The sequence below is a fragment of the Manis pentadactyla genome, chromosome 13 (assembly GCF_030020395.1).
Source record: "Manis pentadactyla isolate mManPen7 chromosome 13, mManPen7.hap1, whole genome shotgun sequence".
Lineage (NCBI taxonomy): Eukaryota > Metazoa > Chordata > Mammalia > Pholidota > Manidae > Manis > Manis pentadactyla.
The window spans coordinates 103,257,543-103,276,384 of record NC_080031.1 but is presented as its reverse complement, the minus strand read 5'-3'; the positions used below and the strand labels follow the sequence as shown (position 1 = coordinate 103,276,384).

General features: G+C 44.9%; 1 protein-coding gene across 7 annotated transcripts in view; it reads right to left on the bottom strand.

Moving 5' to 3' along the window:
* The window catches only part of ARHGAP26 (Rho GTPase activating protein 26), a 427,146-nt gene that overhangs the window by 116,881 nt on the left and 291,423 nt on the right, over positions 1-18,842 (bottom strand). The gene's annotated exons all lie outside the window — the stretch shown is intronic.

Here is an 18,842-nt window from a genome sequence, read left to right as displayed (position 1 = left end):
GATGCGTGGGAGGCAGGCTGGCAGAGCGCTGGAGAGCTCAGCTCAGCACGGCAGAGGCCACGGGACCCGTCCCCTGGGAGGACTGTTAAACAGCAAGCCGGAGCCTGCCTTCCGGATCGGTGATCCAGCTGCCTGAGCTCTTCCTCCCACAGTCCAGGAGGTCAGGTCGAGTCTTGACTTACGATCCACACACAAAGTTCCCCGTGTATCGCACGTTCCGCTGAAGGCACCTTTGGCCTGCCCCCGAGATCCCTGGATCTGCAGGGACTCCCCTGCAGTGCTTTCCAAGAGAACTGCCCCTTCTACAGGCGTCCTTTGCAGGTTGCAGAGAAAGAGTCCCACATGCTAATTTGAATCTGGGGGCCTGGGGGCGGGCAGCGGGGTGGGCCCAGTTCCTCCGGTGACCTTTAAGAGTGTGCTGTATCAGCTGAGAAGCAAGCGGTGCATCTCCTGAGGGGCATGCCTTCACGGCAGTTGTTGGGGGACTGGCACCTCCTGTTCCCTGTAGTCCCTCAAGAATTGCAATTCATGTGGAAAGAGCATGTTCCAAGGAAAATGGCCCTGGCAGAGGGGACTCCTGCCACCTCCGTTTCAAGGAAAAATGGATAGGGCCTCTGGACTGGTCTGATACCCTCTGAGAAGCAGGGGGCAAATCACTTCCAGGGGAGGGTGGTGGTGAGGACTGCTCTGAGGAGAGGGGACAGCAGCCACCCCTTTCAGGGCCTTTCAGGCAGAGACTCCCCCGGCTGCCTTAGGGGTCACATCTGTTTTCCCAGCCTTTAGATGGGAGCCAGAACTCTGCAAGTGCTAGGCGGTACTTGATAACCCTGCACTGGTCCTGATGTGCTCCAACAGTGCACAGCCTATTGCCCGGTCTGCTAACAGCTTTCCCTCTTGAGGCCTAGAGCGTGGTGTCAGGAGTGTCAGAGCTGAGCCCGGGCTCCCCTGCACAGTCCAATCAGCACTATCTGCGATGGACCGGACGGGGGGAGTAATAGCACAGCAATGCTTATCTGCCATTCTTTACTCGTTCGCTTCAGTTTCCAAGGTTAAATAATGATAACGTAAACGTGTAAGGTGGTTCAGAGTCTACAAAGCACTCTGCAACAAGTTTTTAACATTTATTTGCTCTTTGTAATCACCCTAGAACAGCAGCTCTCAAACTTCCTTACAGTGACCCATGGTAGGAAATACATTCTCCCATGTAACATTTCACTAGTATGTGTACACACGTATACATACACAGACACATGCACACACACACACATGCATACCAGAAACAAAAGTTTCAGGACAGTTAATGTGATAAATTCTGATACTTTCTGTTTTTTCCTATCCTTTTTTATTTACTAAATCCATTTTACAACCCCCTTATGTACCGTGACTTATAATTTGAAAAGCGTTCTTTAGGGGTTAGAGTATAAAATTATCTCCAATGAGCAACTATGGAAAAAAAGGCTAAGGGAGACAGTATAGCACAGCAGCTGGAGTCAGATACTCCCAGCTGGATGACGGTAGGCAAGTCACTTGGTTTCTCTAAACCTGTTTCTTCCCCTATAAATAGAAGCAATAATACTTACCTCATACAGTTTTAAGGCTGATTAAGTAAGATTAGGTGAGTAAATCTCTTGGCCTGAAATAATGGCTTAAAACATGATAGCTGCTATTGTTGATGGCGGCGTCAAAGTGGTGGTACTGACAGTGCTGGAAGCGGCAGCAACGGCCAGTTTAAAGCCACCCTGTCAGCTGGTGGTGTCCCTTGGCATCCTGTCCAGGAACCGCCCGTGGCCAGCTTCCACCTCGGGCAAGGGGCCCTGCCTCCTCCACCTGCACTTCATGGGCTTCTCTTACCCTACCCTTCCGCATTTCTCTTGTTGATACTCTTCTTTTCTTTCTTCTTTTTAAGGAATTATCAAATACTTCAAATCTATAGAAAAGTCCAAAACACACTGCTACCTACCTTCTCTTACTTCCCTATAAGCACGTCTGGCACACAGGCCGACAGCCTCACAGGAAGCCAGGGCAAACCTGCGGGGCTCTCTCTGCCCTCAACAGCACTCACTTGCCCCTGGCCTGCCAGCAAGTCCTGCCGCACATCTGAAGCCCACCTCCCTGCAATGCCTGGCTCCAGACACTCCCTGGGCCGCAGGCCCCACAGACCTCCCTCCCCTGGACACTTACGTTCACAGTCGAGGCCATGGCACTTTTCTACCCTCCCTCTCTCTTCAGACGAGTGCCTCCACACTGGGGGCCGGCTCCGGTCTTGGAGCGCATCCTCCTTAGCACACGGGCGGGCCCGGGTAGGCCCGGGGCCACCCATTATGAAAGTGACTGAGTGGGAGGGCACCTAAGCCGCAGTAAATACCACTTTTCTCTCTACTACCCCTCAGGGGCACCCCTGGAGCTGAGAAGGATCAGCTGGAAATGAAGCTGCTGGAACTATACTTTTTTGGTGGCTAAACAGGCAAGTTTAGCTTTCAGCGTTGTTAATGCGGTTCCTTTCACGGGCTTCAAATTCTTCTGTAGTAGGTAAGGTGGGGGGGAGGGGGGGATCGCCACCACCGTGGCTGCAGGTTTTCTGCTAAGTCAGACTGTGTGTGCGCGTGTTGCCTGGAAACCACCAGGACTGGTGAGACGGGACCAGTCTGGAGGGTGCCGGGCAGCCTCTGCCAAGGAAACCCAGCAGCCATAAACGCTGCTTTGCTGCGCCGTCCCGCAGCCGGCACCAGCACAAGAATTTAAAATAAACTGTTCTGGGCACCGACGGGGGTCATGCTCACCTGTCATATTCAACATCTTTCTGCAACTGGTTATCTAGTGAGAAGCCAGACTTAAAGCTTTGACTACTTAAGTGAACGCTTTTGAGGGCTACTTTTACACAGTCTAATCTTCAAGAGAACCCTTTAAAGCAGGTAGTTAGGACTATTACTACCGTTTTACAGGTGAGAAAACTGAAGCACTGAGAAGTCAAGTCATTTGCCTGAGGTCACACAGCTAATGAAGGGCAGAGCCGGGAGAGAAAGGCCTTGTGCCTGCTGAGCCCATCGTCTCCTACTCCCACATGACTAAGGGTCTGTTCAGCTGTGGCTAAAAGAAGCAGTCTTTTTCCTCAGAAAACCAACCCAAAAATGACCATATGGAGTAGCTTGAGCCTGTGGGGGAAAAGTAGTGGTAATTTTAGAGAAAAAAAAAATGCTGCTCTTTCTTCACTCACCACCCAAATTACTAAATTGGAAGAAGGGGAGAAAAGGTGAGAGAGGAAAAGCAAGCATGACTCCCCCAGAGTGGTGCTGGGCTAAAAGCCATCCCTCCTCCCTTCCTGCAGCAGCAACGGCGGGCGCTTGACAAACCCACGGAAATGAGGGGCCAGGCCTCGCAGGACAGCGTCCCATCCGCAGTTGGCTGGCAAAGTCGGAGAGCTGCTCCCTAATGACGAGAGGCTGACACCTACATGGAGACAGAAGGGCGAACTGAACGGAAGCAAAGGAGAGGGCCCACATGGATGGCTGCCGTTGCCCCAAACGAGACAGGCAGGGCCGACCGGGTCCGCATCCAGGCCGCGCTCCCTTCACCAAGGGTCTCAAAGCCCCGTGCGTAAGGAGCAACATGGTCTCTGCCTCTGCGGAAATGGATGAACTGTATTTGACATGGGTAACCATCACTGCTAAGACGTTAAGTATTGCTTGGTAACGTATACATCAACTGTAATACCCAATTACAGAGGCCCAGTTGGGTGCAGAGAATTCTTCAGAGAGAAAGAAAAGGAATTTGGGTGAATGTAGCCAAGTCAAGGAACCTATGGCTTGCAGCCTGAAGGGGAGATTGCTCTAAAATTTGAGTATGTAACCAGCTCTATATCCACTCTGGTGTCTTCTAATCTGACACCACTATGTGTTTAAAAAATTCCAAAGGCTCCTGACTGCTTTTAATTCCAAGTTGGAAACCCTTGGCCTGGCCTACAAGACCCTGCATGCCCCAGCTGACCTCCCCGGGCCCTTCGGCACCACATCCCCCTTCGCTCACTGAGCTGTGGGCCAAAGATCTCCTTGGGCCTGGATGCCTTTCTTCATGATGCTGGTCCCCCAGCCCAGTTCAGCAGCTCTGCAGCCCCCTCCTGATTCAGCTCTTTCCTACTTACCACGCCCACTTCTTCAGGGAGACCTGTTCGGACACCCATGCTGGGCCAGGTACCTTGTAACAACCCCGATTCTTCAGTCCTGCGTTCCAGCACTTACTGCATTATGTTCCCGTTCGTGGAGTTGTCACTGTTTGGGTCTCCCACTTACCAGAAGCCCCAAGAGAACAGGGATGGCCCTGACCTCGCTTCCTGCCCCACCCCAGGGACGAGCACAGAACTTGCCCGTATCAGGTGTTGAGGAAAAAAAAAATACACATGCTTTGGGGGGCCATCTTCTTCTAAGAGTATCAAGGCTCAACTGCACTAAATTTCCGGTTCAAACTTTCATGGAACCTACTGGTGTCTAGAGCTTTTGCCAAGCTGGGAACAGTGGTCAGGGGAGTGGCCAGAGCCGCTCATCCTGACATTAACAGAGCATAACAAACCAGGTGGCTCTCCCTGGCCAAACTACTAATCCAGAGGTACAAAGGCCGTAAAATATCCACAGGGTGTAATTATGATTATTGCATGCATTACCTAATATATATTATATGCTGTAGTATAAGTTCACAGTCTTATACCAGTCTTATTCTAATACATTTATTAAACCTTCTAGGGTAGTGTCTGCTGTGTCTTTTCTTTTCTTATCCCTTTCTGGAATTCCTTTACTTCCTGGCTGCCTAAGATGATTATTAAGATTGTCATCAGTAATAACAGCAACTGGCATTAACTGAGCACTTACTATTACATTAACAGCCTCACTTACTAAGTCAGGCTGTAAGCACTCCATTGATTATCTCACTTGATTTTTACAATAACCCTGTGAGAGGAGGTTCTATTTCTATCCCATATGACCAAGCTAAGGTTCAGAAAAACTCAGAAATTTGTCTGGGCCCACATACTAAATAGTGATAGGGCTGGAATTTGAAGTCAGGCTGTCTACAGTCTGATCCTAGAGCTAGCACTCTTGAATGCTCTGATACGACACGGTGTGTGTGTGATGACAACATATATAGCATAAAACCAGCCGTTTTAATCTCACACGACTCTCTTCTTTCCTACCTGGCCTCACCTTAAAGAGATCATGGGTAAAAGGACAACCTGATTAGTTTTGAAAGCTTGAAGGACATTAGGCTCATCTCTGCCCCCCAACAGTATAAAATCCCCCAGCTTTTCTATTGGTAGACAAATAACCTGGGTCATGGGAGGTTTTGGCCCAACTCTGGAATAGGCCGGCTTTTGTTAACAAGAATTATACTTTTGCTGCCCAGATGCCTAGTTTTCCTAAATTAGTCATAGTCGTTTAGAGACTAACAACATGCCAACCTGAATTCTATTTGCCCTTCACGGTCTCACCTACTTGGTGTCTGAACAGCCTTATGTAAATGGAAGGCACATGCCTTCAGTCTAGGGGCCAGGTGATGGGCCTTCTCCTCCCAGCCCCGTCAGGTCAGGCCGCACCCTGTCGCTGTGTCCCTGGGTCCGGCCCACAGGCCCGGACGGGGATGAATGGCCCCCACATACAAAAAGACCTGCACAGAAACTAGTCTGGGGGACCCTTCTCCCTGGAAAATTACTTAACTATTTCAAGTTGTGTAAGAATCCATTCAAAATCCAATGTAATTGACATTTTCAAAGCATTTTACAGTTTTTAACGTCCTTTCACATTCACTATCATTTTTTTATTTATTTTGAAGCTTATCTAGAGAGGGATGCCAGAGCACAAGCACAGGAGGTAATAAAGTTGCATGTGTGCGCACCAACACGATGTCGCCAAGCGCTGTGAACGTATCAACTCCTGTTGGGGGCGACACTTCCCTCAGTGGCCCAGCCCATCACCTTCAGGCCAGCACTGCCTAAAAAGGCAGGCGATGGAGAAGTTAGCTTAGGACTTCCTGCCCAAGGAAGGATGTGCAAGGTGACCCAGCACAGAGGGCAAAAGGGCATCGTCTGTTCTATAATTATCAAATACCTTCGAGCGCTTATTACACGCCAAGGCCTGCTTTCAGTGCTAAGGACACAGCAGTGCAGGGAACACAATGAACACAACCCCTCAAAGTCCCCTGCTTTAAGAAACTGACATTCTTTTGGGGTAGGACAAACAAAAAGCAAATAAGCTATGTGTTGGAAAAGGAGCCTGTTTGCAATTTTAGACAGGGTGGCCAGGGAAGGTATCACTGAGAAGGGGGCAGGTACAAACAACCTGAGTGGGAAGAGGCTACAGAAAAGCAAACAGCGGACGCCTCGGGTAGAAACACGCATGGCACTGTTGGCAGCACCAACTGGAAGCCAGCATGCCTGCTGCAGAGTGAGCAAAGGGGAGAGGATCCTCAGCAGCCAGCCGGGTAATGGACTCGGGGGTGGCAAATCCTGTAGGACTTCGAAGGCCACGTAAGAGTTTTGTTCTCCATTCAATGAGATTAAAAAGCAATTAGAACATTCTGATAAGAGAGAGAGAACATAACAGTCATAACATGACTCTGTAAACTCAAAAAGGTGTCAACTGCTAAGACTTAAGATGTTCAAATTCCATGGGATATAAGAGAGATATAAGAACTTTACAAACTAGCATAAAATCCAGAGACATAATTCAAGACATGTAAAGACCAGAATACAGCATTTTTCATATTTATTTCAGTAGCTAAAATGTGTCAGGCATTGTGCCTCTATACTAGGTCTCTATTAAAATGGTAGGTCTTTGGAGTCGCTCTACATGTTTCCCTTAGTCATCATGCTCATTTTCACTCGGAAGTTGGTGGAGGAACAGAATGTTTAGCCAAGCCTGAAATGGAGGCCTAGAGTGACAGCCTCTGGGTGCTAGATACCTGCAGCCCAGTTAAGTCGCTCACCAAAAGCACCGATATTAAACATGTCATGAAAACATTTATAAAGCACACTGAATGTAACCATCTTAGCAATCTTTAATTAATTAAAATAAACAGTAGTCTTCTGATCCAGACCCATACTACTATTCCATTTTACAGATGAAAAGCCAGGAGCTAAATCAAAGGCTAAGGGACTGGCCCTCTGCCACGTGGCTTAGCTCCAAAAAGAACTGTGCTCGGAGACAGACCAGTCAGACCTCTTCATTACCCATGAAATACCAACCTCATTTCTGTTCCTATGGAAATAACCATAATCCTCTTTGGAGGGAGAATCAAGGCTCTACAATGGACAGGATTATGGGAAATGTTGGAGAGAGAGGGGGGGGGAGAAACCCGTGTGCATAGGCACACAATACACCCCAGATAATCCATCTCCTTTCGTGGAAATTTTTTAAGTAAGGGAAATAATCCATCTGACTGGCATATTTTTGAAAAGGAGTGTACTTTCACCCCAAAAAGGAAACAGAAAGAAAATTACATTCCTTGCCATGAGTCTGAAACAAATTGAGAAGCTGAGGTTGAAAACGCTGGCTGTATTTCAAGGGCCCATGTACCAAAATGACTGGAATTGATAAATCTACAAGTGCTGTCACGGAACTCCTGAATTACACGTGGACATGCAATAGAGAAAACAGTTATTTCAAGGTGTCCTGAAAAGTTCATGGCTCTTCATGTACAAGAGCTAACGACCCACGGAAAAGCGCTGGAGGTCAGTTAGTAGTTAACAATCAAAGATGAAATCCCAGATCCCTAACATCCGTGAAGACGTATTTGAAAAGAATATCCACATTCTATTTGTTTATATTACAAATGCTGAAGAACAGAATTCTTTAAAAAAGACGACACAACTTTTCACAGCCCATAAAAGTTAGAAAAAATTCTGAGTGGATTACACCTTAATACGTCTCCTAAGCTCTGTGCCAGCATCTGGCTCCTGCTGGCTCCTGACATTTCAACGGAAGTTCAAGCCTAAGTGAAACAGCTGCTCATCTTACTTGTTATACATATGAAGTAACTGAGTTTATATGTAGTGGTACATGTTAGAGTAAGAGGAAACACACAAACCCATCTGTTGTATTTACTGCCTTAATCACAAAAATAGACTCATCAGGGAATTATGCCAATGGAGTTCTTACTTCAACGCAAGCCAGGCAAAATTTGATTTGTCCTCACAGCACAAAACTGGAAACTCACTGAATTCTACTTTGGAAGCAAATTATAAAACAAGCGCGGAGTTGACAAACAGGAGCCATAGAGATCCAATGTGAGAAAAACAACATATCATCAGGCAGGGAAGAGCAGACAGTGTCTGGTAACAGAGACGCCCAGTGATTCAAACAGTGAGGCTGGGATCTGGGCTCCTGATGCAGCCACCATCCAGGCTCGCAGTGGGTGTCATTCTCAAAGCCCAAACCCAGACTTTTTGGTGGGAAGTCAAAAACATTTAATGGCCAAGTTCTGCGAGCTTTCAATCGTGCAGGCATCCAAGCCTGACACTTTAGCTATGATCATTTTGCTTTGCTGGGCTCCTCAGGGAAGGTGGGTGAAGAATGCCAAGGGGATGGCAGTGCAGATGGGAAGACAAGAGCAATTAGGTTAAAGAAGCACTTCAAGGACATAGTGGAGCACAATTCCCAGCGGCAACACCATCAAGGCTGACTTCAACCACCAATCTGGGAAGTGTACAGACCCACAGAGACGCAACAACGTAATGAATATCAGACGCTTAAGCAACGAGGACCGCCTCCCTGCGGCCCACGTGATCTGACAGGCCTGCCCACCCCTCCAACCTCCTGTCACGCCTTTCTGCCTCACTCACAGCTCCAACCACCCCGGCCTCCAGAAAGCTCCCAGTCACGCCACGCCTGCTCATACCCAACACCGGCTGAACACCTACAAGACAGCAAGTCCCCCTGCAGGCACCGCACTGTCGTAGTGAACCAGACTGACAAGACCCCAGCTTCAACATGGCCTCACATTCCAACTGGGAAGATAAAAATCCGAATGCGTCAGTTAGAGTGCTGTGCTGCGAAGGTGGCCGGAAGATACAGAACAGGACCAGCTTAGTTAGGGTGGGGAAGGCCTAAGGGGGAGACGTGAGCTGAGCCCCTTCATCAGAGGACAGTCTAGAAGTTTACAGATTAGGATCATGAATCACACAGACAATTAAGAAGTCATATCTTCAACCGCAAAATCAGTGATGCCTGCTTGAGACCTTTCTAAAAGTTACACTCTTACAAAATTCACTTCCTCTTCCACAGGAATTCTGAAGTCTGTGTCAACAGCTGTTTGGTGCAACTGGAGGCACTGGAACCCTCCCCACCCCTACGGTTTCCCTCCCAATGCTGAGAACGCCCTGTGGCTCTGGGCTGCTCCCACCACCTGGCTGTCCCTGTGGCCTCAACCCAGGGAGGAAGCAGCTCCTCCTAAAAAGTCTACTGCTCAGTCTTGCAAACAGAAGGTCACCTTCCAGAAACTTCCACAGAAGGACACAACCACAACACAATCCTGTTGACACGCGCCGGCATGTGGCTGGGTCACGTAAAAAGCTAAGTAATCATTAAGCAACGGTGGGAAAGAAAAGAGTAACTCTAAAAGGATCACTTGTGTTTGGAAAACTTGAGTGGACTTCAGGTTAGTGGAGTCCCATTACTCGACGGAAGGTCGGGGTTCAGAATTCACTATAAAAATGTCAGAAAATCACCTATACTTGCACTCACCCTAACAAGCCTTCTCCGTGAGCTTGTGCTGAAAGATAAAAATGGGTGCTTCAAAAACCAGACAGCAAGTGGCTTCAAGAAATAATCAGTGCATCAATTCTATACTTTAGTGCCCTGAGGCCCCAGGATAGCTGAAAGTTCTTCAGACTCCTGACCTAGGGAAGACCAGCTGCCTACAGCTGTACATCGGGCATCTGATGAGAGTACATGACCACGGGCCAGGGCTGTGAGCCGCAACAGGTGGCCAGGCACAGGCAGTACCTCTGGACAAGCAGATCTATGCGACTCCGACAAGACCACAGTACTGCAAGGCTGTCACACCTGACTACAGACACCAACACTACAAACCCCCACCAGGCCGCACATGCCCGGAAACATAAATATACCCTCGCCCCCACACACACCTATGAAACAAAATGCTTCTAACCTAACACAAAATCAGTAAATGATACTACATTCAATTTGGTCCTTACGGTGGCCATTTTAAATAGCTATCTTTTATCCTTTCTTTTGGTGTTATTAGGGGGAAAAAACCTAAGATACATATCCCACCCCTTTTTTTGCATCGTAAGTGAAAAGCATCCTTTGTGGAATAATTGAAAAGAAAAAAAAATCACCCCTTATTCCATCAACCCCAAATAACTAAATTTTATCCAGTGTTTTAAGGTACCCATGCCCTGTCCTATGCTTTTCCTAGGTAGACACACACACAGACACACACACACATATTTTAAAACAACCTGGTATTATATTGCATGCCCATAGTTTTATGCCCTGTTTTTACTGCTTTTCTATGAACTTCCCAAATATCGTCCATTATCCTGTTCAACATATTTATAGTTGTATAGTATTCTACTACATGGAATAGATATTCTATAACATAAGAGCTTCCTTATTACTGAACACCCAGATTGTTTTCAGTAATGTTTCCAGTAACACTGTGCAGATCCTGTATCTACCTAACACTTTTGCACATCTTTCGTTCTCCAGACTAAAGTCACAAAAATGGAATTTCTCAATAAAACCATATAAATACCTTTAATGTTACCAAACTGTCACCTAAAAGACATGGACCACCTAGAATGTTTTAGCATGCCTGTTTCTCTGAGACCTAAGGCATTATTATTTTAAAACTTTTAGTAAATAGTAAACAGTATTGTGTCTATTTTATTTTAGGTTGCATTTCTTTGGTTCATAATGATAATGAACTTTTCCCAAATGTTTATTAATCCAATGACTCTATTAAGGGCCCAGATGTAACAGTTGGTTTCCGGCAAAGCAGACCAAAAGTTAACAGGTAAATAATAAGACATGCCAGGCAAGGATGGCACCTTATTTCTGTGTTTTTAAAAATAAATACAGTTCTACATCTATGAAAGTATTCCTGTATTTATAATCTATATACCTTCCATGATAATTTAATGGGGAAAAAAAAATACTACTGAGATACTAAATGCCCACGAAGCCAGGCAAGGGTGAATGTCCCTGGCCCAGTACAGGGGCAGGAATACACTGTGCTCCACTGGGAACCACAGATAAACCTGGCCGGGAGGGGGGGTGATGCCCGTCTCCCTGCACCTGCTGTACAAGCCCTGTGGAGGTGAAGACCACATCTGTCTTGTTGAGCAATTTCGCCCAGTACCACAGGTACTCAATGCTAGGGCTACTTTCAGGTGGTGGCCAAGGGCCCTGAGGGGACCTGAGCTCCAGAGTACTAGCCCCACTGACCTCAATGTATCCCAGCAGCCCAGTGAGTACTGAAGCACTGGGACACGTGACGTGACTCTCTGTGGCTGCCAGCGAGGCCAAAGGACCTGCTTCACAGGGAGGCTGTGAGGATACAGTGAGGAAGAGACGTGAATAAGGTTCTGAAAAACTATGCAGTACATGCAAAGTGGGACTGGACAGAGGGAGAGGAGAAGAAATTTAAACGGCAGCTTCACAGAGGCACGACTGACGAGTACACGCAGAGACGTCATCGGTGAAGCAACTGTCGGTGAGAAATCAAGTTTCTGGCTCTGGGATTCCATGAGCTGAGCACCGAAGAGTGTGTCTCGCTGGAGCCCAGGTGGGCGACGTAAGAGACGAGTGCAACCAGGCCACGAGGGCCTGAAGACCAACTCTGATTGTGGGCCACAGCTGTCGGGCTCTTACTGCCCAGAGTTCTACTTGGATTTTCCCACTGTCTCGGGTGTTCTTCTAGGATGTGTTTATGTGTGGACGGAGCTTTATTTCTCCTTTTGGAATTTGCTGTGACTACTAAATCTGATGTTTCACATTTTTCAATTCCAGGTCCAGCAGGAAGTCAGTGATCAGCAGAACTAAGCATTGCTGAACGAACTTCATCAGGATCAGCATTCTGAACTGGGAGAGAAAAAAATCCCTCCAAGAACTTGCCTTGGGAAAGAGTAAAACAACAAACAGAACATTTTCTACATGTTTGGAGGCCAGCGTTGAGGTCTTTGGTGAAGGTCAAAGAGACAGAGGTGACATTTTTAGGGAGATCAGACAGGAGAGATTCCTAATCAGGAGGTTGGAGTTACCAGGAGGGAACCCCCCCACCTGAGACTCAAGAAGGAGGAGGAGGAGGGGCGACAGCTTGAACGGGCTGGCAGGACACGCCTGCACCAAGAGCAGAGTGGTCTCCACACCCAGGCGCCCACCAGGTGGGTTCTCTGTCAGGGACAGAGCGGGGCTGAGTGGCCCACGCCCTGGACTCGTGCTTCGGCCGTCTCTCAGCTCTCTATGCCACTCAGAAGCAAAACTATCACCATCTATATATAATAGAGAGTCTCAGTCATGAAAGATGGCAGTGATCACCAGAAGCAAGCCTGCTGGGGGCTACCGCTGCTCCTGGTCATTGCTGCACACTCCCCAGGCTCCCGTACGGCCAGCGCCCCCTGAGCCCCCCAGGAAGCCAGAACCTGCTGCCATGGCGGCCGCTCTCCCCGCCTCTTAGGAAGGGCTCACTCGAAGCCATTACGAAAATAAAAGGCTTTTACATCCCGGGACCACCTCCCCTCCAGCTTCTCTCTCTGCCTCCTCCACTTAAATTCTGGGGAGCGCACACAGCAGAAATTGAAATGTGGGCATTTCAATTATAGCGATGACAAAAAAAAAATCATAATGCAGTTTCCAGACAGAGGTGGGTAGGAAACAACAAAGTGCCAGTGTGTGTGTTCAGGTTAGGAAAATTTAAAAAAAGAAAGAAAGAAAGAAAAAGACAGGTAACGAAAGAAGGACATTCTCTGAAGAACATTGGATCTGACAAACTGCAAAGCACGGTCTGGTCAGATGCTGAGGAAAGGGGCGGGAGAAAAACCAGTCATAGTGATGGCGGATGAGAAACAACCCCCCAAAGGGCTGAGAAAACCATCTCCTTTTGTTACCCGAAACCAAAGGAAGGAGTGGGAACTTCCAGAAAGCCCAGCCGCAGGAGCACCTGAGGACCACTTCCCTGGGGAGAGATGGAGGGTGATGTGTGGGGCACAGCCCTCCACCATGGGACTTGTTCGCGCCCACCATCAAATGCCAAATAAAACATAATGAGAAAGAGATGAGAAATGCTATACCAGGATTGGAGCAATTCTCTGTATTGTCCTTATCTCTAAAACTGCATCCCTCCCACCATCACTCATGTTCTCACAACTGTTGTGATGTCCATGAGTGAGGCATCCTGGCGTGTGACTCACGCCCAAGGGTGCGTCCCGAGTGAGGGAGCTTCAGACCTGCTTTAAGTCCAGAAAACGGATTCACGTGTATGGATTCACGTGCGGAAAGGAGGAGCAAGAGCAGCTTAAGGAAAGTCAAGCCGACGCCGAAGATGCAGAGATTTCATTCCCTGCCCACAAAGCGAGTGGAGTCACAAAGGCAAGCACCAAGCAGGGACTATTCTGCTCTAACCCCAACCCCGAAGCCAGAAGAAGGAACGTCAGCCCCCCGAACTCCTACCACTGGAGGTGACGAAGCTTACAATTAGAACAAACAGTGGAACAAGGCAATAAAATGCCACACCTAGTGGGTGTCAGTCTAAAACCACCTTACAGCGGAGAAGTTCAAGAAGAAAGTCTGCATTATTCAACGCGTTGTGTGGTTCGGACTCAGCCTGCGACACAAAGCCCATTCACCACTTCCTAAGGCAGTGCGGGGAGGCCAGGGCTGCCTGGCTCTTACTTCTGGAAGAGCTCTTTATGGATTCTCCCTCGGCCCAGAGTACTCCACGCCTTCTCCATGATGCATGTGTGTGTGGAGTTAGTTTTATTTCTCCTTTTGGAACCTGGTGTGTTTACTGAATCTAATGTTTCATTATTTCTCAGTTTAAGAAAATTCTCAGCTGTTCTCTCTTCAAATATGACCTCTTCCCATTCTGTTTAGTCTCAACTTCTAGAATTCCTAGAGACATGTTTTAGACTCTCTTATTCTGTCCTCCATGTCTCTTCAAGTATTTCCTGTTTCATTATTTCACTAGACCGCCTTCCGGCAATGTTCTAAAGTCTATCGTCTTGTTCATTAAGTCTCTCAGCAGCTTTTTTTAGTCTGATATTTTTTTCTCAACTGAGTTTTAAACTCTAATGATATTTCATTTCTATAAGTTCTATTTGGTTCTTCCAAATCTGCCCCTTCCTTTGGTTTTTAATCCCTTCTTTAAATTTTTAATTATTTTAAGTACAGTTTTTTTTATGGTTTCTGTGGGCTTTTTCTATTACTATTTTTATTATTTGAAGTTTGTGGGTTTTGATATTCCTATACATTGCTTCAACTGACTCTAGGTAGTTCATAGCAGATTATGTCTTTGCATATTTATAATTTTGAATTTATCTGCAGAGGAGCTTATTATACAGAAATCCTGGACACCATAAGTTGAGTGCACATTCTCAGCTAGTACTTGAGGTTTATCACTGAGTGCTACTGGTAGAATAAATTTGAATGTGGTTATAAATTTTGTTACAGTCTCCAGGCTAAGACAGAAAATTAAATTCCCTGTGTGTCCCTGCACCACCAGTAGTTGCGTTTTTTTTTTTTTTTATAACCTGCTCCATGTTTTCAGTGAGGCTGAGGCCTGTCCAGGATCCCCGATGAAGGTCGGGGTCTCAGTTTTACCTCCTCCTCAGCTGGTCTCTAGGTCTCATCTCCAATCCCACATGATTTTAAAACCCAACTTAACTGACACGAACAACTGTCCCTTTTTCTGCCCACCCCTCCCACCTGCCTAGGACAGCTACGTTGTCAACAGACCCTTATTAATTAATTTTCTAGGGAAATTTAACTTTTGCTTGATCTACTATTCATTACTGATGAGGACTCAGACCCTGCAAAGACAGACTTCAAGTGGAGTTAAAACTGATAAGTTTGCAAATTATTCCTGTGTGGCAGAGATGCAAATAATTTTTGTCCAGCAGAAAAGATAATCTCAAAAGTTAAGGTTTTATTGCCCTGGAGAACATTAACTGGTTTTGAATCTAACTTAGTGATCTTATTTTCAGCATTCTTTCACTCTCCCATCCTCTTTTGAACCAGCTTTTTATTTCTATGGTTAGTGTCATAAATCTTTGACATGTGCTAATTCTATACTTTTATAAATGTCATACTTAGTTTTTTTTAAAAACTATACATTTAACATTAACTCTATTGAGGGCCTATCAAGTTTATGGCAATGTATTAACTTCTTTATATGTGTGATACTATTAAATTCAATTCCCATGACAGAGGAGTTATTATTCCAATTTGACAGATGAGGAAACCGAGGCTCAGAGAAATTGAGTCATTTGTTCAAGGTCACCTAGCTAAGAAGGAACAGAGTAATAATTAAAATCCAATCCACATGCTATTTTCTCTTCACCAATGTAATGAGCTGAATATTCTCTGCCTATAACATCTACCCATTAGTATCAGTACAGCAAGGGGCTGTTCCTTCCCTTTTCTAGACAAAATGGTCCAGCTAATGTAGATTATAATTGCACAGGCTTTTGAAGGTAGATAACCCAATCGGTTGTTACACATTGACCTTACCGTTAACTAAACCCCCTATGGATTATTCCTGTAAACTAGCTTTAAGTCAAACTTGAACTCACCATTAAAAGCACAATGATTACTTAAAAAACAAACAAAAAAAACAAAATTAAAAAATAAATAATCACCTTATGATCCTGCTCATACCAGACTGGAAATTGCATGCTTGGAAGAAAACAACATTAAAAATAAAAAATCGTAATAGGTATGCTATCCAATGCAAAAAAAAAACAAAAAAGCCTGTATGGTTTGAACCCTAACATTGTTAACTTATGGTCAAATATGCACAGTACATTTCTAGAACAAGAAAAGTTTAACAGGAACTTAAAACGAGAATTCTAAAGCTTTGAACTCCAAGTTACTGAATTAGACTGTTTCTCAGATTTGAAAAAAAATTGAGAAAGGGCCATGAAAGGAATAGCAATTCTGAATTTAAAAATGTATAGAATTCTGAGAAGTCGGGAACCTGAGTTTAAACTACAATTTCTTAAAAACTGGAATTAGAGATAATTTCTCAAAAAATCTCCAGATTTTTAGGATATACTAAAAAATATGTCCCACTGAAGGTGTCACCAAATCAAATAAATTGGAGATATTTGAATAAAAAAATCTTAGATGTTAACAGGCCATGTAGAGGCAATTTTCAAGTTAGTATGTCTTGAGAGAACAAATGCTCAGATACTACTTGCACAGAACCGGGTAAATGTGCTTTAATATACCCACAGGGAAATTTCTTCTAATTCTTACCTTGTAGTCAGGTATATTCTTTTTAAGAAGTGGCTAGAATGAGCATATTTATAAAAGACTGTTTCGGGCCTTTCATTTTAGCTAGAACAGTGGTTCTCAGACCATAGTCCACAGAGTGTGGGGAGGCCTCCAAGCCCTTTTCAGGGGCTCCAGGAGATGCAGAAACAAGGGTCAGTAAAATTGCTGGTGCCTTAGCATTAATCTAGGCAGAAGCACCAAACTATAGTCAGTGTATTCTATCCCACCACAAACTTGGAAGTTTAAAAAAAAATGCCCACTTTTACTTAAAAACATCCTAATAGTAAAGTTACTACTTTTCCTAAATCTTGACCTGTTCACACACATCTTTTACATATTGCAATGAAACAGGAGATGTGCAAAAAGCACTTGTGTTGCAGACCAGAACCGACCTGAGAGAAAGCAGTTGTGTTTGACTTGCAACTAAACCTCTTTTTTCATGAAACATCATTTTAACTTGAAAGAACTGACTAACTATGGTTATTTAGACTTTCATTTTCTCAAAAATGAACCAACTGAGTATGTCACTTCAAGGAAGATAAATGACAGTATTGATTCCAATGATAAACTTCATTCTTTCAAGGAATAAAGTATAATTGTAGAAAACTTGGATTTGTGACCATGAGCTTGACAGCTTTCCAATATTTAATGACTTTTTAAAATGAGATTAGTGGTGATATTAACAAATGCAATTTTTAAAAAAATGATGAAATGTATCCACATTGGAAGATATGTATAATTACCTGAACCAATATTTTCCAAATAATTAATATACATTAAAAAATCATGCATGGATAAAAGATCTATTAGAAATGCAAGATATGCAATAAGTTTCAATGCAATTATGTGTGACAAGTCACTGATACGATTTCATTTTTCACACTGCAATAAATCTTTTTTATATAGTAAGAAATTTCCACTTATTGAGTTTTAGAGTATTCATAAAAAATTATCCAGAATTACTTGAAAAGGTGATTAAAAATACGTATTCCAACTACATATGTATATTTGGCTTGATTTTTCTCATATCCTTCAACAATAAAGCATACAACAATAGATTGAGTGAAGTTATTATCCAGTTACCTTTTAAGTCAGACATAAAATGGATTTACAAAAATGAAAAATGCCATTTAAGGAATTCATAAGTAAATATGTAAAATTTCTTTCCAGTTTTAATTTCTAATACTATCAGTAAAGATAGATATAATCTATATAAACAAAGGCTGATGGAGTCCTTAATAATTTTTATGAATGTAAAGAGGTGCTGAGACTAAAATGCTTTAGAAATGCTGAGGTAAGAAGATAGTACCTTTGGGGCGGGGGTGATGAAAATGTTTCGGAAATAGAATTGATGGCTATATAACATGGTAATATACTGGACGCTATGAATTGTATGCTTTAAAATGTTTTGTGAATTTTACCACAATAAAAAGGAATGTTCAAAGAAACTGAAGACAGGACTTTGGAAGCACAAGTCAAGAGTCCAGCTGATCTGACGTTAGTCCCCTTTCACAGCATAAAACCAAGAGCCATGTACTCCTCACCATGAGATTGCCTCAGTCTAAAATTACCTTAGGTTCTTTCTGCTTGACATGAAATTTAAATATTGCAGGAGGCCCTTTGAAAATAATGAGGACCATGACCAGGTTTTTACAATCTTGCCTAAACCCCTGATTTTATAATCTCCATGTCATCTTTGACCAACAAATGTAACCATTCTGTCAACAGCCAACACAAAGGTCAACTGCTTCTCTGCCCATATGTCACACTGTGAACATTTTGTTCCTGGGACCAAAAATCACAGGCAGTCCCTGCATTCATGGGGCTCAGATTTAGTGATCAACACTAATCAGAAAACAGCATAAGTTAAACTTTACACTTGTGAGGACCCCTCTACGAGGAAGGTGTACAATGACAGAAGCATACAAAATAGGGGCTCTTGACTAACGTGAAGGCCAGAGAAGGAGCCCTTGAGGACCAGCAGCACGGGCTTCTCCTGGGAGCTTGTCGGAAATGCCAGGCCCCAGGCCCCTCCCAGAGCTGAAGAAGAGACTGCAGTTTAGCAAGCTCCCCAGGCGATCCTTGTTTAAGAAGCACTCACTGCTCTAAAGGATGGGTAGGGGTCAGTTAGGTGCAGGAGGGGCATCCTGGCCGAGGTCCTAGGCCAAGGCCCTGTGGTCAGAGCCAGGAGGGCCTGTTTGAAGAACTCAATGCCTACTGTGGCTGGAGCGGGGAGCGCAGGGGCTCCCGCAGATGTCAGGGGCTAGCATGTACTAAATCTGGTCAAGGGTCAGTGCAGGGCTAAGAAGGGACTGTAGTCTCCTGAACTCTATCAGGCACCCCTTG